We start from the raw sequence: 7,774 nt of genomic DNA, 5'->3' as shown, positions 1-7,774 counted from the left end.
AATAAAATAAAATGATAAAATACAAAATATAGGGGGGTAGTAGGAGAAGGCAATATGTGAGTGTACGCTGGTGCCCCACAAGGCTCCCTCGGATGCTGCATATCGTCTTTTTCGAGGTCGAGGGTCCCTACAAACGCAACCAGAGGTGGTACCCCCTATGTATATATATTATTTTTATTTATTTATACAGGTACCTAACGTACCTCCCTAAACTCTCTAAAGTTAAAGATCTAACTACTAAGATAACAGTAAACTTAGCTGTCTTCAATGACAGTAGTCATATCTAGTGGCCTCTAGGAAATTTGATGTCTTCTGCTCTGTGTAGTGGACTGAATGTATTGTCACAGTGTTCCCTAGTTGGCTCACTATCAGGGAGCTCCCTCAGGAATGGTCCTGCTTTCATTTACCTGCCGGATTAAAATAACCACATTACCACTGTGGCATATAGTCTGTTTTGGTGTTTTGATGTGATGGTGTCTGGCTCCTCGCTGGTACAGCGTCGGTGGGGCCTCCCACTCCCGTCACAGTATTATTATTCTTTATATTTCACGCACCTGTCGTTTTTAAACGGTGTGTGAATACTTTAATGAATTTTATGTGTAGTTTGCCTCACTATATAAAGGTCCACGGATGTAAAAGAGCTAAACCTAAGCGTGTACAACCATGGTGTGACTTCTTGACGTGGTGGAGCATTATTCACTCATCTGGGGGAGCCTGGCTCCTTGCTGGTGTCGCATTGGTGGGGCCACACACTCCTCTCACAGTTTATGGGGAGACACACACTTAATTAGTCTCTTTTAAAACATAATGTCTTGCTTTTTTTGCACTTTTATGTGTAGTTTACTCCACCATACAAAAGACCACGGGTATAAAACGACTGAAATTAAGCAGCTTGTACGTCCGAGGTGTGATGTTATTCTGGTGGTGGAGTGTTGAGTGTGGCGGGAGCGTCTCTACACACACCAGCCACCCCGAGTGGGCACAGTTACCCTGCCTGTTTTAAGGACAGATTTTGTACAATTATTAACCAAACGTATCTGATCAAACCATTACTTTTTTATTATATGTGTTTATTTTAATTACCCATTATATGCTTATAGCAGGCGATGAGTCACTATAACGTGGCTGAAGTATGTTAACCAAACCACACACTAGAAAATGAAGGGACGACGACGTTTCGGGCCGTCCTGGACCATTCTCAAGTCGTTTTTCTTGTGTGGTCTGGTCAAAATGCCTATAGCTATTGGATTTAATTACATACTCTGATATGGAACAATTACAGATGCCTTCTCTGGGATAGTGTGTTCTCAAAATTGTGGAAATATCCTGACCTGGCGCTCTCTGTCTTGGGAGAGCTTGACTTGGGTATATTAGTAGCCATGCCTGGTCCCTGTGCTCTCTCATAGACCATGTTATTCAGACAATTTATACTATACTTTCGGTGGAAATTCTCCACAGCTACACCAGTCCCCAGGAACCCGACGTATGTCTCACTCAGCTCCTAGACCGCCAGTACGAGTCTCCATAACCACCAGGAGCATTACAGTGACTCTCAGGTGTTGCAACATACACTACAAAGCAACTGCTTTTAAACCAGCAATATCCTCCTTAATATAAGACCTGGTAGAAGAGGTGTGAACAAATTTTCCTTTTCGGGTCCTAGAAACCAAACAGATTCCTTAAGACTTACTTGACATCCTTCTAGCGCCGTCCCTGTGATCCCGTCATCAGCATCCTATGGACTGCAGGAGCATCCAAGTTGCTCCTTCAGTCCACAGGAATCCAGAAGGTGCCTCCATCATTTATTTTTAACTTTTCAGCAGATGCTTCTCAAGTTCACTGTTAAGTGAACTTGAGATTTTTTTGGGGTCTGCTGAAACCCCACGTGTTTCAGGGGACAAAACACACCATTAACAATACTCACCATTAACAATTCACACCAATAGTGCCTCTCTCAGTCCCCATTATCCTCTGATGCTGATTCGTTAGTCACTAGGATCCTAGCAAGCACCTATTCAAGTCCTCTGGAAGCTGACAAATACCTGCCTAAGGCTCTAGCTAACTCCATATAACCTTGAACGTATTCAACGAGTTATAAAGCATCCTTCCATTCATATCTTTTTCAGTAGATACAAATATTGAGAGGATTTGGATTTTCAGTGGGTGTTGTCAATGTGAAATTCAATTGATCTTAAATACAGGCCGCCTCATGACAGCTCTGGTGCCAAGTAGTGCATCTCTGGTAGCAGACTGACCTCCAGACATGTTGCCTATCGTTATGACTTTGATCTTCCTCACTTGTCCCTGGAGAGTGGCCAGAACACTCAGTGAACTGCTCTCATATTAATAACAGCTAGTGTGATATTCCTTCAGTGTATAGAAGTTCAATATAAATAAATCTAGTTTTCAGGAACCTCACAAGTGCCTTCTTCAGATCCCAATAACCGCCGTCTCTTTGAGCGAACTACATGCATTTTAAAAATTTCAGGTCCCCAGTAGGAGCTTATTCAATTCCTCTGAAACACCAAAAATGCCTTCTGCATTTTTCCAGAATCCTTTGTTCAAAGCAGCTTTTCAGGTGTGGGCCATTATACCTTAGGAATCCTACAAATGCTTTCCGCAGTTAAACATGATGCCATAAATGCCACCCAGAGCTTCAACGCCTCCTCCTGGGCTCCCAAACCTAAAGGTGTCCACTTCAAACAACACCAGGTGCGTTCATCCTTTTAGATGTTAGGATCCCATCGACTGGAACTCCTTCTCTACTTTCCTCTATAACTCCTCTTCCCACCAGACACTCCAGCAACACCCGACACTCCAGCAAGACCAGACACTCCAGCAACACCAGAAACTCCAGCAACACCAGACACTCCAGCAACACCAGACACTCCAGCAAGACCAGACACTCCAGCAACACCAGACACTCCAGCAACACCAGACACTCCAGCAACACCAGACACTCCAGCAGCAACACCAGACACTCCAGCAACACCAGACACTCCAGCAAGACCAGACACTCCAGCAACACCAGACACTCCAGCAACACCAGACACTCCAGCAACACCAGACACTCCAGCAAGACCAGACACTCCAGCAGAAACACCAGACACTCCAGCAACACCAGACACTCCAGCAAGACCAGACACTCCAGCAACACCAGACACTCCAGCAAGACCAGACACTCCAGCAACACCAGACACTCCAGCAAGACCAGACACTCCAGCAACACCAGACACTCCAGCAACACCAGACACTCCAGCAACACCAGACACTCCAGCAACACCAGACACTCCAGCAAGACCAGACACTCCAGCAAGACCAGACACTCCAGCAACACCAGACACTCCAGCAAGACCAGACACTCCAGCAAGACCAGACACTCCAGCAGCAACACCAGACACTCCAGCAACACCAGACACTCCAGCAAGACCAGACACTCCAGCAACACCAGACACTCCAGCAACACCAGACACTCCAGCAAGACCAGACACTCCAGCAGCAACACCAGACACTCCAGCAAGACCAGACACTCCAGCAACACCAGACACTCCAGCAACACCAGACACTCCAGCAACACCAGACACTTCAGCAGCAACACAAGACACTCCAGCAGCCACACCAGACACTCCAGCAGCAACACAAGACACTCCAGCAACACCAGACACTCCAGCAACACCAGACACTCCAGCAGCAACACAAGACACTCCAGCAACACCAGACACTCCAGCAACACCAGACACTCCAGCAACACCAGACACTCCAGCAAGACCAGACACTCCAGCAACACCAGACACTCCAGCAACACCAGACACTTCAGCAGCAACACCAGACACTCCAGCAGCAACACAAGACACTCCAGCAGCAACACCAGACACTCCAGCAGCAACACAAGACACTCCAGCAGCCACACCAGACACTCCAGCAGCAACACAAGACACTCCAGCAACACCAGACACTCCAGCAACACCAGAAACTCCAGCAACAACACCAGACACTCCAGCAGCAACACCAGGTTCTCCAGCAGCAACACCAGACACTCCAGCAGCAACACCAGAAACTCCAGCAGCAACACCAGACACTCCAGCAGCAACACCAGGTTCTCCAGCAACACCAGAAATCCAGCAGAAACACCAGACACTCCAGCAACACCAGACACTCCAGCAACACCAGACACTCCAGCAACACCAGACACTCCAGCAGCAACACCAGACACTCCAGCATCACCAGACACTCCAGCAGCAACACCAGACACTACAGCAGCAACACCTATCACTCCAGCAGCAACACCAGACACTCCAGCAGCAACACCAGACACTCCAGCATCACCAGACACTCCAGCAGCAACACCTGACCCTCCAGCAGCAACACCAGACACTCCAGCAGCAACACCAGACACTCCAGCAGCAACACCAGACACTCCAGCAGCAACACCAGACACTCCAGCATCACCAGACACTCCAGCAGCAACACCAGACACTACAGCAGCAACACCAGACACTCCAGCAGCAACACCAGACACTCCAGCAGCAACACCAGACACTCCAGCATCACCAGACACTCCAGCAGCAACACCAGACACTACAGCAGCAACACCAGACACTCCAGCAGCAACACCAGACACTCCAGCAGCAACACCAGACACTCCAGCATCACCAGACACTCCAGCAGCAACACCTGACCCTCCAGCAGCAACACCAGACACTCCAGCAACAACACCAGACACTCCAGCAGCAACACCAGACACTCCAGCATCACCAGACACTCCAGCAGCAACACCAGACACTCCAGCAGCAACACCAGACACTCCAGCAGCAACACCAGACACTCAAGCAACACCAGACACTCAAGCAACAACACCAGACACTCCAGCAGCAACACCGGACACTACAGCAACAACACCAGACACTCCAGCAGCAACACCTGACTCTCCAGCAACAACACCAGACACTCCAGCAGCAACACCAGACACTCCAGCAACACCAGACACTCAAGCAACAACACCAGACACTCCAGCAGCACCAGACACTCCATCAGCAACACCAGACACTCTAGCAGCAACACCAGACACTCCAGTAACACCAGACACTCCAGCAACACCAGACACTCCAGCAACAACACCAGACACTCCAGCAGCAACACCAGACACTCCAGCAGCAACACCAGACACTCCAGCAGCAACACCAGACACTCCAGCAGCAACACCTGACCCTCCAGCAACAACACCAGACACTCCAGCAACACCAGACACTCCAGCAACAACACCAGACACTCCAGCAGCAACACCAGACACTCCAGCAGCAACACCAGACACTCCAGCAGCAACACCAGACACTCCAGCAGCAACACCTGACCCTCCAGCAACAACACCAGACACTCCAGCAGCAACACCAGACACTCCAGCAGCAACACCAGACACTCCAGCAGCAACACCAGACACTCCAGCAGCAACACCAGACACTCCAGCAGCAACACCAGACACTCCAGCAACAACACCAGACACTCCAGCAGCAACACCAGACACTCCAGCAGCAACATCAGACACTCCAGCAAGAACACCAGACACTCCAGCAGCAACACCAGACACTCCAGCAGCAACATCAGACACTCCAGCAACAACACCAGACACTCCAGCAGCAACACCTGACCCTCCAGCAACATCACCAGACACTCCAGCAGCAACACCAGACACTCCAGCAACACCAGACACTCAAGCAACAACACCAGACACTCCAGCAGCAACATCAGACACTCCAGCAACAACACCAGACACTCCACCAGCAACACCAGACACTCCAGCAACATCAGACACTCCAGCAACACCAGACACTCCAGCAACATCAGACACTCCAGCAACACCAGACACTCCAACAGCAACACCAGACACTCCAGCAGCAACACCAGACACTCCAGCAACACCAGACACTCCAGCAACACCAGACACTCCAGCAGCAACACTAGACACTCCAGCAGCAACACCAGACACTCCAGCAGAAACACCAGACACTCCAGCAACACCAGACACTCCAGCAACACCAGACACTCCAGCAACACCAGACTCTCCAGCAACACCAGACACTCCAGCAGCAACACTAGACACTCCAGCAGCAACACCAGACACTCCAGCAGCAACACCAGACACTCCAGCAACACCAGACACTCAAGCAGCATCACCAGACACTCCAGCAGCAACACCAGACACTCCAGCAACAACACCAGACACTCCAGCATCAACACCAGACACTCCAGCAGCAACACCAGACACTCCAGCAGCAACACCAGACACTCCAGCAGCAACACCAGACACTCCAGCAGCAACACCAGACACTCCAGCAGCAACACCAGACACTCCAGCAGCAACACCAGACACTCCAGCAGCAACACCAGACACTCCAGCAACACCAGACACTCCAGCAACACCAGACACTCCAGCAGCAACACTAGACACTCCAGCAGCAACACCAGACACTCCAGCAGCAACACCAGACACTCCAGCAGCAACACCAGACACTCCAGCAGCATCACCAGACACTCCAGCAGCAACACCAGACACTCCAGCATCAACACCAGACACTCCAGCAGCAACACAAGACACTCCAGCAGCAACACCAGACACTCCAGCAGCAACACCAGACACTCCAGCAGCAACACCAGACACTCCAGCAGCAACACCAGACACTCCAGCAGCAACACCAGACACTCCAGCAGCAACACCAGACACTCCAGCAGCAACACCAGACACTCCAGCAGCAACACCAGACACTCCAGCAGCAACACCAGACTCTCCAGCAGCAACACCAGACACTCCAGCAGCAACACCAGACACTCCAGCAGCAACACCAGACACTCCAGCAGCAACACCAGACACTCCAGCAGCAACACCAGACACTCCAGCAGCAACACCAGACACTCCAGCAGCAACACCAGACACTCCAGCAGGAACACCAGACACTCCAGCAGCAACACCAGACACTCCAGCAACAACACCAGACCCTCCCGCAGCAACACCAGACACACCAGCATCACCAGACACTCCAGCAGCAACACCAGTCACTCCACCAGCAACACCAGACACTCCAGCAGCAACACCAGACACTCCAGCAGCAACATCAGACACTCCAGCAGCAACACCAGACACTCCAGCAGCAACACCAGACACTCCAGCAGCAACATCAGACACTCCAGCAGCAACACCAGACACTCCAGCAGCAAAACCAGACACTCCAGCAACACCAGACACTCCAGCAGCAACATCAGACACTCCAGCAGCAACATCAGACACTCCAGCAGCAACACCAGACACTCCAGCAGCAACATCAGACACTCCAGCAGCAACACCAGACACTCCAGCAGCAAAACCAGACACTCCAGCAACACCAGACACTCCAGCAGCAACATCAGACACTCCAGCAGCAACATCAGACACTCCAGCAGCACCACCAGACACACCAGCATCACCAGACACTCCAGCAGCAACACCAGACACTCCAGCAGCAACACCAGACACACCAGCATCACCAGACACTCCAGCAGCAACACCAGACACTCCAGCAGCAAAACCAGACACTCCAGCAGCAACACCAGACACTCCAGCAGCAACACCAGACACTCCAGCAGCAACACCAGACACTCCAGCAGCAACACCAGACACTCCAGCAACAACACCAGACACTCCAGCAGCAACACCAGACACTCCAGCAGCAACACCAGACACTCCAGCAGCAACACCAGACACTCCAGCAGCAACACCAGACACCAGCAGCAACACCAGACACTC

This window comes from Procambarus clarkii, chromosome 74 (assembly GCF_040958095.1).
Source record: "Procambarus clarkii isolate CNS0578487 chromosome 74, FALCON_Pclarkii_2.0, whole genome shotgun sequence".
Classification (NCBI taxonomy): Eukaryota; Metazoa; Arthropoda; class Malacostraca; order Decapoda; family Cambaridae; genus Procambarus; species Procambarus clarkii.
This window is presented reverse-complemented; position numbering follows the sequence as displayed.